Here is an 18,932-nt window from a genome sequence, read left to right as displayed (position 1 = left end):
TCCGCAGGGCTCAGGCACTGCCACCTCACGTTGGACCCCCACCTCAGGAGGAGGAGCAGGAGGAGCATGAGGAGGAGGAGGACGAGGAGTACCAGCCCAGGAGGGACGCACAAGGTCCAAGGGCCGCCCGTCGGCGGCTTATTGAACGTCACTTCTAGGCCCCCTGTCAGGGAATGGCTTGTGCCAATGAAAGAACATGATTGCAGCCGCTCCGCAAGCCCTCAGCCGGTTAAGGCAACAAACACTTCAAAGATCAAACATGGACAATGTTAATAAATAAAATGCTTTATTGTACAAACTCAGGGCCCTTCCCACATGAAAACCAAAAACAGACGAAACCCCCAAAAAACACTCAAACACATTACTCGCTCCCACAACCTGGAGAGGATTAACAAAACAGTGCAACTAAAATGGCCGTCATCCTCGGACTTCGTAAAATACAAACATCACATCCTCGGCCTTCAAAAAACAAACATCCAATTCTCGGCCTCAAAAAACAAACATCCAATTCTCGGCCTCAAAAAACAAACACAACTGGCCACACATTCGACTTTTTGGCCCGCTAGGGCGATGCCTTGGCCATCTTTGTGTGGCCCCTTCCCGCCCTGCTGCTCCTCCTCAAAGTCAGGCCATTGGCTGCTGCAAGGCTGGGGGCAGGCTCCAGAGGGGCACATGTCATGACGGCAGATGCCCTTGGGGGTCGGCCTAGTCGAGGTCTGGCCGTCGAGCGGGCGGCTGTTGAATGCTGCAGCTGTGGCTGGCCAGCATCAGTCGCTGCAGCAGCTCCTGGCAGCTCCACTGGGGGAGTGGCAGTAGTGGCTGGAGGAATGGGGGCAAGCTGGCGGATGGCAGGCACTCGCTGGTCGCCTGAGACACTGGCACTCGCCCGGGCCAGCACTGCAGCATGCGCATCAATCTGCCGAGGGACAGACCGCTGTGCTGCTGCAGCGCGCCGGGTGCCCTGGCGATGCCTGGCTGACACAGCGAGTGTGGCAGCAGTGAAGTTACAGCTTGCCATGAACAGAGGGACAACCAGTAAACTAAGAAAAGAATATATATAAACAATGCGAATGTATATTTATACACTCAGGGATATACCTGTTTATACACTGTATGAATAGAACTGCGTTTATGTGCTCAACCATAAATGTATTTTGATGCTTTGGCAACATAAGATGTAACTTATCATGCCAATAAAGCGATTTGAATTGAATTGAATTGAATTGAGTGCCCGTGTTGACCTGTTCAGTGACCTCATCAGAGCACCTAGTGACTGCACGGCACCACTGATCAGCTGCCCACTCGCTGCCTGAGCTGCCCCGAATGCCGCCCGACTCGCTGCCTGATCTGCCCCGAATGCCGCCCGACTCGCTGCCTGCTCTGCCCCGAATTTCGCCAAACTGATGGCCTGTGAGGCCCCGATGTCGGTGACACTCCAAGAGAGGGACTCGATGGCCTCAGGCAACCGTGCCACTACCCCCATGAGCTCCGTGTGCCGGCGCTCCGAGTCCGCGGATAAGTCCTCGAGGCGTTCCATCTCCTCGGCGAAGACCATCTCCGGACTGGAGGCCGGACTCTCCCTCTGGGGAGAAGGCCGCCGAGCTGGCCGACCCTTCCTGTGTTGCTGGACGCCACTGGGCCCAGCAATTGGACTCCCCTCCGACCCTTCCCCCCTCTGGGGAGAAGGCCGCCGAGCTGGCACCCCCCTCCCGCATTTCTGCAGGCCGCAGGTCCCATGAGCTCCCCTCCCCTCCGACACTTCCGCCACGCTCCCCTCCAGGGAAGACGTGTCCCCTACATTGGCATGGGTTGCCACGGCTGAGGGTTCCCCTGATGGGCCGCCTTCCTCTTGCTCCTCCTCCTCCTCCTCCTCTGAGGGGTTGTCACTGGCAAGTTCAGGGACCTCCTCCTCACCATCTGAAAGCAGGAAGGCACAAGAGTAGCTTTAGAGTGAGGAGAGGGCATCAGCGAGGGATGCATGAGTGGTGGCATTCAGCGCATTGGTCGGACAGTGGCAAAGGATGTAGATCTGATGCGCAAGTGGGACGAGAGAGGTCCAAACGTTGATGTCCTTACCATTGGTGCCCAGAACAGGGTCGGCATCTCCACATGCAACGGGGCCAATCACCCGGCCGCCCATGATGCGCTCCACGCGATGTTGCAGCTCGGTGAGCGGCTGGATCTGGGGTCGGCCTCCCCCGGTTGCAGTCTGGCTCTTCTTGTTATTGGCCAGCTTGGCCTGCAAGAGAAAGGACGGCCTCTAAGTACAGTGTGTAGCCCTGATCTTGTGTGCACTGCCTCCCATGGTGGAATAGCCTGGCCAGTGTGTCGCCCTGATCTTGTGTGCACTGCCTCCCATGGTGGAATAGCCTGGCCAGTGTGTTAAGTGCAGAATGTGCAATTGATGTTCATGCCTGTTCCATAGCTGCTGGATGAGGGCTGGCCATTAGGGCTTTCAGGTCCCTTTGCCCATAATGTGAGGTGCACATGCAAGGATGAGGAGGTCACTGGAAAGGGTACTCACCCTGACAATCCGCGTGAGGTCATTAAACCTTTTGCGGCATTGGGCACCGGTCCTGGGGACCTCGCTGTTGGCTGACACCTTGCTGGCGACATGCCTCCAGGCTCTCCGGTAGGCGCGGACCGGCGCCTTCCTGCCATTGTCCGGGTACAAAATATGGCGCCTCTTCTCCACACCACCAACCAGCACACTCAGATCACGCTCTGAGAAGCACTGCGCTCGTTCACGGGCCCTCTGCATGGCTTCAGGCGCTATTTGGGTCCAGCAGCAGTGTTCAGGCTTAGCTGGAGGGCTCCACTATCCAGGGCGTGGCAGCAGACAAAGTCGACCCTTCCCCCTTAAGAGCTGGCCGGTGCCAGGGTGTCTGCTGTCAATCACGAGATGGCCGCACCTGCGCTGCGCCCGGCCTGGGCGCTCTCGCTCAGCACCTCCGGCTTAGCGCCTAAAGAGAGGCGTCCAGCGCCAGTTTTAGCGCTCGAGCAAACTCTTAGGGCGAAGCTAATGAATATCGGAGAAGTGGCCTCGATTTGGCGGCGGGCGCAAACTTTAGCGGCCGCCCGACTTTAACGCCCCAAAAGTGGCTACAATGAATTTCTAGGCCTTATGCTGGTAAAAGCAGGCCTTACGCACGCTTTTACCAGGCGTAAGATTTTTAAAGGTTTACAGCGGGCGGAGGTTGTGCAGAAAGCGGAACTCTCCCCCCCCGCAGAGGCCCTTCTCCCGGGCAGGCGGAGGATCTGTCGAGAGGATTCTTGACTAATCGGAAGTGCCGGTTTTCAGCGCATGCACTTCACATGCCTGAAACCGGCACTTGCGAGGCTCCTACGGGCACGTACACACCTCGTACACACCTGTGGGGGTCGGAAAATACGGGCCAACATTACTTTTAATGTTTGTCTGCCGGTGAGTAAGTGAAGAAGAAAAATCTTCATTAAAAGATACGACACACCAACGTGTAAAGAAAGACTTGCATTTATACAGCGCCTTTCGCGACCACCGGACGTCTCAAAGCGCTTTACAGCCAATGAAGCACTTTTGGAGTGGAGTTACTGTTGTAATGTGGTAAACGCGTCAGTCAATTTGCACACAGCAAGCTCCCACAAACAGCAATGTGATAATGACCAGATAATCTGTTTCAGTGATGTTGGTTGGAGGATGTGCATCGGAAAAGACTTGCTGCTCCATCAAGCCTGCCCCACACCATCATGGCGAAAGACTTCTTCCCACCCCTCCTACCCAGCACCCACCCCCCTCCCCATCCAGCCATGTAATTTCCTGGGAGAGGCAAAAAAAAACCAGGGCCAATAAATAGTTTGGAAGATTCCCCTCCAACCCCCTCAGGCAATGGAAACCAGTCCATGAGATCACACGGGATGAGTGTTATCTATAAAAAAGACTTGGGGGGAGAAATTCGGCTGCTTTGCACCTCCCGTTAGTGCCTGGGGTGGGGGGGGGGGCGGTGATGGGTCACTAAGGCGTTAGCCACCGGGCGTGGCGAATTCAGCGAAGTCCATGAATTTCCCTGCCAGTTTAGCACTGGCGCTATCACCTGCCGCCTCGCCCTCTAGCGCCTCGCACATCATGACGTCATAAAATGTGCAATGTCCCGTTACCACCCCGGATGTGAAATTGCCTCTCGCCGAGCATCAGCAATGGCAGGAAGAGGAGGCATTGTCACCTGGGCTGGCCGCTTGGGGAGCGCTAATTAAAGGCAGTGGTTTTCAGGGAGGCTGAACTGTATTCTGTGCACCAGTCTGGTGCCTGCTGAAAGTTTTCGATGCTTTGTTGCTGCGAGATGTCCGAGCCCTCCACTCTCTGAGCGTGTTCGGGGCTGTCTTCTTCTTAGGCAGTCCCTCGGAACTGAGGATGACTTGCTTCCACATTAAAAATGAGCTCGCAGGTGACTGCTGAGTCCAATGCGGGACTTACAGTCTCTGTCACAGGTGGGGCAGACAGTGGTTGAAGGGGCGGGTGGGTGGGGTGTTTGGGTTGACGTGCACTCCTTGCACTGCTTGCGCTTGGCTTCTGCTTGCTCCCGGCGAAGAGACTCGAGGTGTTCGGCGCCTTCCCGGATGCTTCTCTCTGAGTGTGTTCGGGGCTGTAATGGCAGTCATGCAGGTCGCCTGGCAACACAAAACTGAGCAGAAGAATGTTGTGCGCCATCAATGGCCCTTCCCTTTAAGCAAGGGAAGCAGCCTCCGAATCCGATATCTTTGCGCTCCACATGGTTCAGCGCTCTGCCGCTCTCGCACTTTAGCGCCTTAAGGGAAGTGGTTAGCACTTGATTTAGCACTCCACTTCCCTCTTGGAGCGCTAAAGCTCAATTTCTCAGGACCAGAAAATGATTATCACCTGGCGATACTTTTCCGAGATTTCAAAAGTTATCGCCCCAAATGGGGCGCTATGGAATTTCTAGCCCTTGCATTCATCTAGCACCTTTCACAACCTCAGGACATCCCAAAGTGCTTTGCAGCCCATGAAGTACTTTTGAAATGGAGTCAGTGTTGTAATGTAGCAAATGGCAGCAGCCAATTTGTACACAGCAAGCTCCCACAAACAGCAATGTGATGATGGCCAGCCTACAGGGAGGAGGTCCAGCATCTCGTGAAGTGGTGCGCCGATAACAACCTGGCCCTTAACATCAAGAAAACCAAAGAAATCATTGTGGACTTCAGGAAGTCTAAAGGCGGAAGTCACACCCCCATCCACATCAATGAGGCTGTGGTGGAAAGGGTGGACAGCTTTGAGTTTCTCGGAGTCCACATCACGGAAGACCCCTCCTGGTCCCTCAATACCTCTCTGGTGAAGAAGGCCCAGCAGCGCCTATATTTCCTAAGGAGGCTGAAGGGATGTAACCTGTCACCCCTGATCCTCTCTAACTTTTACCGCTGCACAATAGAGAGCATCCTGACGAACTGTATCACAGTATGGTATGGCAGCTGTAGCTACTATGACTGGAAAGCCCTGCAGCGGGTAGTCAAAACTGCCCAATGCATTACCGGCACCCGGCTACCGACCATAGAGCACATATACCAGAAACGCTGTTTACGGAGGTCACGGTCCATCATCAAAGACCCTACCCACCCCAGCCACAGTCTGTTCGCCCTCCTGCCATCTGGGAGACGCTACAGATGCATTCGCACCCGTACGACCAGATTTTGGAACAGCTTCTTTCCCAGGGCTGTCATCCTACTGAACTCCACAAATAAACTCTAAAGCCTGCACATCTGCCAATACACTTTACTATGGTTATGTTTATGTTAATGTATTACAAGCCAAATGTATGTTGAATGTTTAAATGTCTTAATCTAAATGTACACTCTCGGGAGCCGCAAGCCTACATTTCGTTGTACTGCACTTGTGCACTAACAATGACAATAAAAGTTGATGTGATTTGATTTGATTTGATTTGATAGTATGCCTTTAGTACAATAGCAAAATACTGCAGATGCTGGAAATCCAAAATAACAACAGAGAATGCTGGAAAAACTCAGCAGGTCAGGCAACATCCGTGGAGAGAAATTTGAGTTGACGTTTCGGGTTGAAACCCTTCTTTAAAACTGGAAAGAAAATAAAAAGATCGAAGGCAAAGCTGCAATCGAACAAAAGAAGAAAAGGAGACAATAAAAGGTATTAGAAGCCAGATGAGATGGTAATGGGCCCGTGGAGACAAAAGGCAGCTGAGATTAGGTGTGAAGTGTACTGGCAGGTAAGAGACAGCTGCCAGGTGAGAGAGAGAAACAAAAGGAAAGGAGGGAGCGGGGGGAAAGGAGGACCCAAAACAAAGGGGTGGAAAAAATTAAAAGGAAAAAGGTAATAGAGGCTGAGGTTATGATCTGAAATTATTGAACTCGATATTGAGTCCGGAAGCCTGCAAAGTGCCTAATCGGAAGATGAGGTGCTGTTCCTCGAGTTTACGTTGAGCTTCCGTGGAACAATACAAGAGGCCAAGGACGGTGAGGTCCGAGTGGGAATGGAGCAGTGAATTAAAATGACAGGCGACCGGAAGCTCGGGGTCACCCTTACGGACTGAACGGAGGTGTTCCGCAAAGCGGTCACCCAATCTGCGTTTGGTCTCCCCAATGTAGAGGAGACCGCATCGTGAGCAGCGAATACAGTATACTAGATTGCGAGAAGTACAAGTAAATCACTGTTTCACCTGGAAGGGGTGTTTGGGGCCCTGGACAGTGTTGTTGTTTGGCGAACTGACCTCTACCTAGCGGAAGCTGAACGCCAACTCTCCGACACCTCCTCCTACCTCCACCTGGACCATGACCCCACTACCGAACATCAAACCACCATTTCCAAGACTGTCACTGACCTCATCTCCTCTGGAGATCTTCCCCCCACTGCCACCAACCTCATAGTTCCCCAACCCCGCACAGCCCGCTTTTACCTCCTTCCCAAGATCCACAAACAGGACTGCCCTGGTAGACCCATCGTTTCAGCCTGTTCTTGCCCCATGGAACTCATCTCTTCCTAGCTCGACTCTATCTTTTCTCCCCTTGCCCAGTCTCTTCCCACCTACATCTGTGACTCTTCGGACGCCCTCCGCCACTTTAACAGTTTCCAGTTTCTTGGCCCCAACCGCTTCCTTTTCACCATGGACGTACAATCCCTCTACACCTCCATCCCCCACCAGGATGGCCTGGGGGCGCTCCGCTTCTTCCTTGAACAGAGGCCCGTCCAGTCTCCATCCACCACCACCCTCCTCCGCCTGGCTGAGCTTGTTCTCACATTGAACAACTTCTCCTTTAACTCCACTCATTTCCTCCAAATTAAAGGTGTTGCTATGGGTACCCGCATGGGTCCTAGCTATGCCTGCCTTTTCGTGGGCTATGTGGAGCAATCTTTGTTCCAGTCCTACTCAGGTCCCCTCCCTCACCTCTTTTTCCGATACATTGATGACTATATCGGTGCCATTTCCTGCTCTCGCCCCGAACTAGACAATTTCATTCACTTTGCCTCCAATTTCCACCCTTCCCTCACCTTCACATGATCCATCTCTGACTCCTCCCTTCCCTTCCTCGACTTCTCTGTCTCCATCTCTGGGGATAGGTTATCAACCAATATTCACTACAAGCCCACTGACTCCCACAGCTACCTGGACTACACTTCCTCCCACCCCGCCTCCTGTAAGGACTCTATTCCATTCTCCCAGTTTCTCCGCCTCCGCCATATCTGCTCCGATGATGCCACCTTCCACACCAGTGCTTCTGACATGTCTTCCTTTTTCCGCAACCGAGGATTCCCCTCTACCGTGGTCGACACGGCCCTCGACCGTGTCCATTCTATCTCATGCACTTCTGCCCTCACCCCTGCCCCTCCCTCCCAGAACCACAATAGGGTTCCCCTTGTCCTCACCTTTCACCCCACCAGCCTCCACATTCAACGGATCATCCTCCGCCATTTCCGCTACCTCCAAAGTGATCCCACCACCAAACACATCTTCCCCTCCCCTCCCCTTTCAGCATTCCATAGGGACCGCTCCCTCCGAGACACCCTAGTCCACTCCTCTATCACCCCCAACAGCCCTTCCCCTTCGCCTGGCACCTTCCCGTGCAAGCGCAGGAGATGTAACACCTGCCCCTATACCTCCCCCCTTCCCACTCTCCAGGGCCCCAAACACCCCTTCCAGGTGAAACAGCGATTCACTTGTACTTCTTGCAATCTAGTATACTGTATTCACTACTCACAATGCGGTCTCCTCTACATTGGGGAGACCAAACGCAGATTGGGTGACCGCTTTGCGGAACACCTCCATTCAGTCCGTAAGGGTGACCCCGAGCTTCCGGTCACCTGTCATTTTAATTCACCGCTCCATTCCCACTCGGACCTCACTGTCCTTGGCCTCTTGTATTGTTCCACGGAAGCTCAACGTAAACTCAAGGAACAGCAAATCATCTTCCGATTAGGCACTTTACAGCCTTCCGGACTCAATATCGAGTTCAATAATTTCAGATCATAACCTCGGCCTCTATTACTTTTTTCCTTTTAATTTTTTCCACCCCTTTGTTTTGGGTCCTCCTTTCCACCCCCCCCTTTCCTTTCCTTTTGTTTCTCTCTCTCACCTGGCAGCTGTCCTTATCCTGCCAGTATACTTCACACCTAATCTCAGCTGCCTTTTGTCTCCACGGGCCCATTACCATCTCATCTGGCTTCGCATACCTTTTATTGTCTCCTTTTCTTCTTTTGTTCGATCGCAGCTTTGCCTTCGATCTTTTTATTTTCTTTCCAGTTTTGAAGAAGGGTTTCAACCCGAAACGTCAACTCAAATTTCTCTCCACGGATGTTGCCTGACCTGCTGAGTTTTTCCAGCATTCTCTGTTGTTAGTATGCCTTTAGTGATGTGTTGGTTGAATCACAGAAATCACAGAATCACAGAATCACAGAAACCCCACAGTGCAGATAGAGGCCATTTCGGCCCATCGAGCCTGCACCGACACATATCCCACCCGATCCCCATAACCCCTACACCAACACATATCCCACCCTATCCCCGTAACCCCACGTATTTAATCCCCCTAACACTAAGGGTCAATTTATCATAGCCAATCAACCTAACCTGCACATCTTTGGGCTGTGGGAGGAAACCGGAGCACCCGGAGGAAACCCACGCAAACACGGGGAGAATGTGCAAACTCCACACAGACAGTCACCCGAGGCCGGATTCGAACCCGGGTCCCTGGTGCTGTGAGGCAACAGTGCTAAACGTTGGCCAGGGCACCAGGAAAACCCCCCCTGCTCTTCTTCAAAATAATGCAGAGGGATCTTTTACATACCACCCGAGAGGGTAGACGGGGCTTTGGTTTAACATCTCATCCAAAAGACAGCACTACACTGGAGAGTCAGCCTAGATGATGTGCTCAAGTCTCTGCAGCAGGACTTGAACCCACAACCTTCTGACACAGGCAAGTGTGCTACCCACTGAGCCACGTCACAGATTTGAAGCTTTGTAGCTCACGCAGCTGTGCAGAAACTACGTATTGTTAAAAAAAAAAGACAAGCAAAGCCATTGTTTGGTACAAATATTCTAGGCCGTCTGAGGGTATCAAAAAAAGTTGAAGAAACTGCGGATGCATTCATTCTAATCTGCCAAAGCTCACTGGATTTGGGGATAAATATATGGAGCAGACGGCCCGGGGAGTCAGTGTCAGTAAATTCAAGAGGGATTGGGCCAATAGCTGGGACTGGTAGAGACCAATGTTCCTGTTCAATTTTTGTGGGGTGCACGGCCCCTTTAAGGGGCTGCGCGGTCCATTTAAAATACCGCGCATGTGCGGTTTTCCTCATTGAAGAGCCGGCGAGCTGGCTGCACGGGAGATCCTGAGAGCTGCGCGGTCATGCAGCTTAAAGGGAACATTGGTAGAGACAGCAGATTACATGTCAGCTACAGCACAGAAACAGGCCATTCAGCCCAACTGGTCTATCCCAGTGTTTATACTCCACACGAGCTTCCTTCCACTCTAATTACCGCTTCCCACCCTGCCTTCCCCATGTGTCTCTATTCCCTTCTCCCTCGTGTATGCATCAAGCCTCCCCTTAAATGTATTATAGGGATCAAGGGATATGGGGAGAAGGCAGGGACAGGGTACTGAATTTGGATGATCAGCCATGATCTCATTGAATGGCGGAGCAGGCTCGAGGGGCCAAATGGCCTACTCCTGCTCCTATCTTCTATGTTTCTAATACTAATCTGCTTCAACCACTCCGTGTGGCAGCGAGTTCCATGTTCTCACCACTCTCTGTGCAAAGAAATTCCTTCTAAATTCTTTAGGCTTTTTTTTTACTTTGAGGCCAGCCAGGTGGATTGCAATGGTTTCTCCCAGTCCTTCACATTCTCCACTTCTTTACATACACACATTATTTTTACGGCTAAACCCAAGGGACAGGAAAACACGTGAAAATGTGGTGGGAATATCCAATGGAACCCCACATTGTGATGACTTAAGAGAGAAATGCATGGACATCAGGGAGGCCTGCAAGAAAAAAAATGTAGCAATAATGGGAGGTTTTAACCTACATATAGACTGTGAAATAAATAGCAGCAGAAGGAAGAAAGAATCTGTTGAATGCATTAAAGCCAGCATGCCTGCAACCCAATAAGGGAGCAGGCAATACTTGATTTAGTTCTGAGTAATGAACCAGAAATAGTTAGCAATCTGGTAGCAAGGAAGCATCTAGGGAATAATGAAGTGAACTTAGAAGGGAATCTAACATGATAGGGCAAGATTAAAACTCCATTCTGTTTTGACATTTGGGGATTCTTAAAAGGAAAGGGCATTTTCTTCTTTGAAATAGAGATCTGAAGAACCAGATGGACAAAGCCTGAGAAGAAATTCATGAAAAGGGCCAAAGGAAATATTTTCCTGTGTTGCTCATGACTCTGAAAGTCCCCTTGAAATACAATGGGCTCAACTTTTCCATTGTCAATAGCCTGCGTGTTCCCTCTAAGGAAGTACTTCCTGCAAAATAACCTCTGTGGTCAACGGGGATCCAGATCTGCACCGATAGAAACCATCACAACAGATACTTGAAGTGGGTTTGAAGCAGAAATGTTCTGGTCTTGAGGAAAGAATCCTTGAAAAGACACATTCCGTTGGCTCACTTTGAGGTATTGAAATTACATTGCCTCATTCAAGTTTTGAAGTGTTCTAAGAAACAGACTCAGAAGATGACAACAGACAGAGGAAAAACTGGTAAAGGGTCCAGCAAGAACCAATATTAGATAAAAGAAGAGGAACAATGGCAAAAATAGTAAAGGGGTGAAGAAAAAGTATTAAAAAAACCTTGCAGATGATATCAAGGGTATCATCAACATTTTTCAAGCACAGTGCATAAAAAGAGCGGTAAAAGAGGTGAACCGCATTAAAAACAGATTCAGGTATGACTACAGTAAGGGCATGACAGAACTGCTAAATTAATATTTTTCTTCAGTCTTCACACTGGAAAAGGAAATTATGGTACAGAGATACTGAGAAGCATGCAAGTTAGTAAAAAGGAGAACCTCTACCATCTAGAAGGACAAGGGCAGCAGGCTCATGGGAACACCGCCACCTCCAAGATTCCCTCCAAGTCACACACCATCCTGACTTGGAAGTATATCACCGTTCCTTCATCATTGCTGGGTCAAAATCCTGGACCTTCACCACACGGACTGCAGCGTTTCAAAAAGGCAGCTCACCACCACCTTCTCAAGAGCATTTACGGATGGACAATAAATGCTGGCTTTGCCAGCATGCCCACATCCTATGAATCAATAAATAAATATATATATATATACCGCCTTTAAAGTAGTAAAACTCCCAAGGTGCTTCACAGGACAGGTTGATCAAAGAGGTAGATTTTAAGGAGCGTCTTAAAGGAGGAGAGAGAGGTAGAGAGTGGAGAGGTTTAGGGAGGTAATTCCAGAGCCTAGGGACTAGAGAGCTGAAGGCATTGGTGGAGCAAAGGAAATCGGGGATGCAGAAGAGGCCGGAATTGGACAAACACAGAGCTCTCGGAGGATTGTTGGGATGGAGTAGGTTACAGAGATCATGAGGGGCAAGGCCACAGAGGGATTTAAATGCAAGGATGAGAATTTTAAAATATGAGGCATTGATGGGCCAGGAGCCAATATAGGTCAGTGATGTGGTACTTTATCAAAGGCTTTCCTAAAATCCCTGTATGCTACATCCCTCTGCATTTCTCCCATCTATTAAAACAGATCTCTTGGTGGATCTTTCGTTAGTTTTGATGAATAACTATTGCTACTTTCTTAGCTCATCTCATTTCCTTGTATTTTCGCCCTGTTAACCTCTGAATTCTCATTCTTTGCACGCTTTTTACAAATAGCTTGGATTATATTGTCACAATTGCAAAGAAAAGAAGACTTCAGATAGAATTTGTACACCTTAAATCTTGAAAATCAAAATTAGTTTGAAGGATCATTTATTTTCCTTAATTTTATTAAATTCCCTTCATCTTGAGAATTGGAGCCTGATCTCACAAGAAAAAAGACACGCGCCTGGAATTCTGGTGGGGTTCTCCTGATCGACTGTTGTAACTTCAGCTGAAGGTTGGCGAAGAAATGGCATATATGGTCATTTACTCTGTTTTTCAGGGATTTCCGACATTCCGCTACAGAGATCGAGAGAACATCTGCAGAAATTCTTTTTGTTTTTTATTCATTCATGGGATGTGGGCATTACTGACATGGCCAGCATTTATTGTCCATCCCTAATTGCCCTTGAGAAGGTGGAGGGGAACTTGATGGTGTTTGCATGCGCCTGCTGCCCTTGTCCTTCTAGGTGGTAGAGGTCGTGGGTTTGGGAGGTGCTGCCGAAGAAGCCTTGGCGAGTTGCTGCAGTGCATCTTGTAGATGGTACACACTGCAGACACGTTGGCCGCTATTTTGCCTACTGAGGCGGGTCCGGTGCGGCCGGGGTCGGTGGCAGGTCACGGCCCGGCTGCTGGCTCCAGCCCGCTCTGTAGAGTGATCTTACAATGATTGGGCTTGTGAAGCCCCACCCAGTGTGTTTCTCAGCCAATTGAAAGAAGCGGGTCTGATGGCGTCACTTGATGACGTGTCATCAGCCAGTTTCCTTAAAGGGACCATGCGCAAATTTACTTTGACAGTTCTGCTGTCAGTGTTCTACAGCATTGAGGTGCTGCAAACACTGACAAGCACCGCACAGAGGTGCACGGCTGCACCCAGGCTCTCCTCTGACTCCCTCCATAAGCAAAAGGAGGGAGTCACAGCACGCAGTGAGGGCCTCTTCCCTTCCCATGGGAGGTAGAGACCTCTCCAGGAGGTCAACACAGCCTGGTTGCACATTGCGCAGGAGGACACAAGCAGGGATGTCGTTAGGAAGGCCAGGCTGCAGTGGCGCAAACCTTTCAATGATCTCAGTAGATCACGATATGTTACTGCAAAGCCACACTCAACCTCATCCTGCTGTGCCACTCGTCACATCCCCATCACTCTGCCTTCCCTACCCTACTCCTGCACATCCTTACTCACACCAACTTACCTTGCACCTCCACCCATCCCTCTCTATCGACATTATCACTTCCCCAGTTCACTAGCCACCCCTCACACTCACCCTCATCCTAGTCCAATCATACCAAGTAACAACACACAAGGTTAGGCACTTGGGTGTTTTAACCAATGTTCATGTGAAGTTTCTGTTAATGTGCTGTCAAACATTGAAATCTTTATTTTTAACACTTTGCGTTCTTGGACAGATTACTGTGCATCTTTGGAAGTAGCTTAGTGAGTTACAGTGAATGGTGAGACAGAAAGGTAACCCCCACAATGGTGATGAGTGTGAAGGGAATGGCTTGGGCATTGTAGGGATGCTTTATGGTGTTGGGGTGGGGTGGTGCCAGCCTGGTGCATCAAGTGGCAGCCAGAGTGTACAGCGTTAAGTGAAGTAAACCTGGTCATGATGAGGCCATCCCTGGCATCCTGGGCAGGAATGTGGTCGGGTGCTGATGCCCTGTGTCCTGTGCAGCATCAGTGATTGCGGAGAAGGTTGGTGCTGCTGGTGTGCCTGGTGCTGCTGGTGTTGGGGCTGATTGTGGTGGGATTCTGAGGACCAAGGTGAGATTTTTCAAGGGCACCAATGCTGATGGAATAGATGGCAGGTGAACCTGAGATGACAGAAGCGATCTGTCAATGGTGAGAGAAGTTGTTCCAATGAGGTGACACTGGATAGAGAGCTTGCTCCAAACACTTGCCAGCTGCATAAAGCTCAATCTGTCTTCCAAATGCAGTAAGCAACAGCTTCTGAACTTGGAAAGTGAACAGCTATGAAATGGGAGCTTTAATATCAAAGAGCAAGTTATTATCTAAATGGAGAGAAACTGCAAAGTGCTACAGTACAAAGGGATCTGGGGGTCCTGGTGCATGAAACACAAAAAGTTAGTATGCAGGTGCAGCAGGTGATCAGGAAGGCCAATGGAATCTTGGCTTTTATTGCAAGGGGGATGGAGTATAAAAACAGGGAAGTCTTGCTGCAGTTATACAGGGTATTGGTGAGGTCACACCTGGAATACTGCGTGCAGTTTTGGTTTCCATATTTAAGAAAAGATATACTTGCTCTCGAGGCGGTTCACTTGGTTGATTCCAGAGATGAGGGGGTTGACGTATGAGGAAAGGTTGAGTAGGTTGGGACTCTACTCATTGGAGTTCAGAAGAATGAGAGGCGATCTTATCAAAACATATAAGATTGTGAGGGGGCTTGATCGGGTGGATGCGGTGAGGATGTTTCCACTGATGGGTGAGACTAGAACTAGGGGGCATAATCTTAGAATAAGGGGCTGCCCTTTCAAAACTGAGATGAGGAGAAACTTCTTCATTCAGAGGGTAGTAAATCTATGGAATTTGCTACCCCAGAGAGCTGTGGAAGCTGCAACATTAAATAAATTTAAAATGGAAATAGACATTTTCCAAGCAGATAAGGGAATTAGGGGTTACGGGGAGAGGGCAGGGAAGTGGACGTGAGTCTAGATACAGATCAGCCATGATCCTATTGAATGGCGGAGCAGGCCCGAGGGGCCGTATGGCCTACTCCTGCTCCTATTTCTTATGTTCTTATTATTTGCTGCTGTCAAGTTAAGAAATCATCACATGCTGACACAACACCCGACCTCCTTACCTCACATGATCCCTGAGCCGCGGGGAAGCCATTGGCGAACTCTTAAAATCTAAACATGAGCTTAAAATAGTTTTTAAGTGCCTGTTAACAAGCTCTTAATAATCTAAATTGCCTCCCCCGCCGCTTGGCGTCGGGTCTGTTCAGCGATGACGGACCCGTCATCTGGGAGACTAGCGTGGAGGCGGGTTGACACTGGATTCCCTACCCGCTGTCAAAAAAATGTTTTTCCCAGCCGACCCGCCACCAAACGTGCCCGCTGGCCCCCGAAAAATTCTCCCCGGTGCCTCGGTGGTGGAGGGAGTGAATGTTTAAGGTGGTGGATGGGGTGCCAATCAAGCGATCAATCAATGTTACCCCATAGTTGCTTATTTTGAAGATAGAATTTGTGGGGTTTATTTTTTTGGGGGGGGGGAATTTCAAGGTATGAACAACAACAACTTGTATTTATATCGCACCTTTATTAGTGAGAAATATCCCAGGGCGCTTTCACAGAGGCACAATCAAAAAATGGTCCGTTTTCTATGTTAATCTCAATGCAACGTGTCTTGTTACTGATTAAGTACCTTGATTGTCATTCCTCTCTGCTCTAGTTTTACAGCAAAAAGGGAAAAAAACAGCTTTGTTCGGCTCATTTGCTTTTACGCAAAAGGATCTAACACAGCGGAGATGCTTTGAGGAGATAAAGTAGAACTGACACTGCTCTGAAAGGTTACTAACAGCCTATCTCGCTTTGGCTGCGCTTTGATCTGCACTGATGCAGCGCACGCCTCACTTGTACTCGGACCAGTCGACATCTGTCACACCAGGCAGGATGCGGTCAAGCAGAAGCGACTGCCCTCGTTTCCTAATCATTTTGACTGTGCTCCGTGCTGCGGATAGCATCCGAGCTTGTGGTGTTCAGGAAGGACGATGCATTTCTAAGTATCGCCTGGGTTCAAGTTACGGTAACGAAGCCTAAAGGAAAATAAGTTCACCAGGCGCATCGCAGGAGATTGCGACTGATCCTCGTGGGCTGGATTCGTTGATTTATTCCTGATTGCACACTAGCTGACGCAGAACAGCACGCGTAACAAGATGATAGTGCAGTGTCACTTGCCGCGTTTCCATAGGATTGTAGAAATGACAGCACAGAAGGAGGCAATCCGCCCCCTTGCACTGACCACTTTAATCCCATTTACCCGGCCTTGCCCAGAGTCCTTCTAGATGTTTCCCTTCCCACCAAAAAACCTACCAAACCCACCAACAAAAACAGCATTTAAAATAAATGATTGTAAAAGGAGCATTTAAAAGGGCAGGGAATGGAACTAAACTGAGCTCTTTCAGAGAGCTGGCAGACGGAGTTATTTCACCCTCTCAGATGTTCTGGTCATTAATTTGGCACATGAGGTCGGAGCCTTTGAACGCAAATTCTTGCCATGGAGCTCCACCCATCAGAAGCACAAGTAGAGAAATCAAGGGAGCACTCCCCACAACTTTCTATCCAGTTGGCCGTAAGTCTTGACCACAAGTCTTGGCGATTTCTTGACATGTTCCCTACGGCGGAGGCTCCGCGCAGGGAGCGCGCATTCAAAAATATCAGACTGAGTGTAAAACAGGATGATGCAATGCATTTTAGCATTGTAAGAATCAAGAGAAATAGAGAAAAGTAAGTCAGGGCCCTTCCATACTAGTGCTTCTGATATGTCTTCCTTTTTCCTCAACTGAGGATTCCCCTCTATCATGGTTGACATGGCCCTCGAAAGTGTCCATTCTATTTCCCGCACTTCTCCTCTCACCCCTTCCCCTCCATCCCAGGACCATGATAGGGTTCCTCTTGTCCTCACCTTTCATCCCACCAGCCTTCACATTCAACATATCATCTTCCACCATAGCCGCCACCTCCAACGTGATCCCTCCACCAAACGCATCTTCCCCTCCCCTCCCCTTTCAGCATTCTGAAGGGACCACTCCCTCCGCAACACCCTGGTCCACCCCTCAATCATCCCCAACACCCCTTCCCCTTCCCCTTCCCACAGCACCTTCCCATGCAAGCGCAGGAGATGCAACACCTGCCCTTTTACCTCCTTCCTTCCCACTCTCCAGGGCCCCAAGCACCCCTTCCAGGTGAAACAGCGATTTACTTGTACTTCTTGCAAATTAGTATAATTTATTTGCTGCTCACGATGTGGTCTCCTTTACATTGGGGAGACCAAATGCAGATTGGGTGACCGCTTTGCAGAACACCTCCGTTCAGTCCGTAAGGGTGACCCCGAGCTGCTGGTCGCCTGTCACTTTAATTCACCGCTACATTCCCACTCTGACCTCTGCGTCAGCTAGTGTGCAATCAGGAATAAATCAACAAATCCAGCCCACGAGGATCAGTCGCAATCTCTTGCGATGTGTCTGGTGAACTTATTTTCCTTTAGGCTTCGTTACCGTAACTTGAACCCAGGCGATACTTAGAAATGCATCGTCCTTCCTGAACACCACAAGCTCGGATGCTATCCGCAGCACGGAGCTGAGTCAAAATGATTGGGAAACGAGGGCAGTCGCTTCTGCTTGACCGCATCCTGCCTGGTGTGACAGATGTCGACTGGTCCGAGTACAAGTGAGGCGTGCGCTGCATCAGTGCAGATCAAAGCGCAGCCAAAGCGAGATAGGCTGTTAGTAACCTTTCAGAGCAGTGTCAGTTCTACTTTATCTCCTCAAGGCATCTCCGCTGTGTTAGATCCTTTTGCGTAAAAGCAAATGAGCCGAACAAAGCTGTTTTTTCTCCTTTTTGCTGTAAAACTAGAGCAGAGAGGAATGACAATCAAGGTACTTAATTAGTAACAAGACACGTTGCATTGAGATTAACATAGAAAATGGACCATTTTTTAATTGTGCCTCTGTGAAAGCGCCCTGGGATATTTCTCACTAATAAAGGTACGATATAAATACAAGTTGTTGTTGTTCATACCCTGAAATTCCGCGCCCCCCAAAAATAAACCCCACAAATTCTATCTTCAAAATAAGCAACCATGGGGTAACATTGATTGATCGCTTGATTGGCACCCCATCCACCACCTTAAACATTCACTCCCTCCACCACCGACACACCGGGGACGTGCTAGGTTAGCACCACCCCATAACAACACCATAAAGCATCCCTACAAGGCTCAAGCCATTCCTTTCACACTCATCGCCATTGTGGGGGGTACCGTTATGTCTCACCATTCACTGCAACTCACTAAGACACTTCCAAAGGTGCACACAAGTCTGTCCAAGAATGCAAAGTGTTGAAAATAAAGATTTCAATGTCTGACAGCACATTAATAGAAACTTCACTTGAACATTGGCTAAAACACACACGTGCCTACCCTTGCATGTTGTTAGATGGTACGATAGGATTAGGATGAGGGTAAGTATGAGGGGTAGCTAGTGAGATGCCCCTGCACTTGCTTAAAACCTGTTACATCTCTAACGTTTTCCATTTCTGACAAAAGGTCAACTCGATGTCCAATAAAGCGTCTAATCGAAAGATGAGGTGCTGTTCCTCGAGCACCTCATCCTTACATTCACCCCTAAATGAGGCTATTTTTAGCTGAGCATTGTACACAGGAACCAGGAGGAGGCCATTCAGACTCTCGAGCCTCTTCCGCCATTCAATTAGATCATGACTGATCTGTACCTCAACTCCACTTACCTGCCTTTGGTCTATATGCCTCGATACTGTTACCGAAGAAAAAAATCTCTCGACCTCAGCCTCATAAGCTCCAGTTGTCCCAGCATCCACAGCCCTTTGGGCGAGA

The sequence above is a fragment of the Somniosus microcephalus genome, chromosome 3 (assembly GCF_052327205.1).
Source record: "Somniosus microcephalus isolate GS21.2 chromosome 3, FLI_Smic_1.0, whole genome shotgun sequence".
Classification (NCBI taxonomy): Eukaryota; Metazoa; Chordata; class Chondrichthyes; order Squaliformes; family Somniosidae; genus Somniosus; species Somniosus microcephalus.
The sequence above is the reverse complement of the archived record's forward strand: the minus strand, read 5'-3'. Positions refer to the sequence as shown.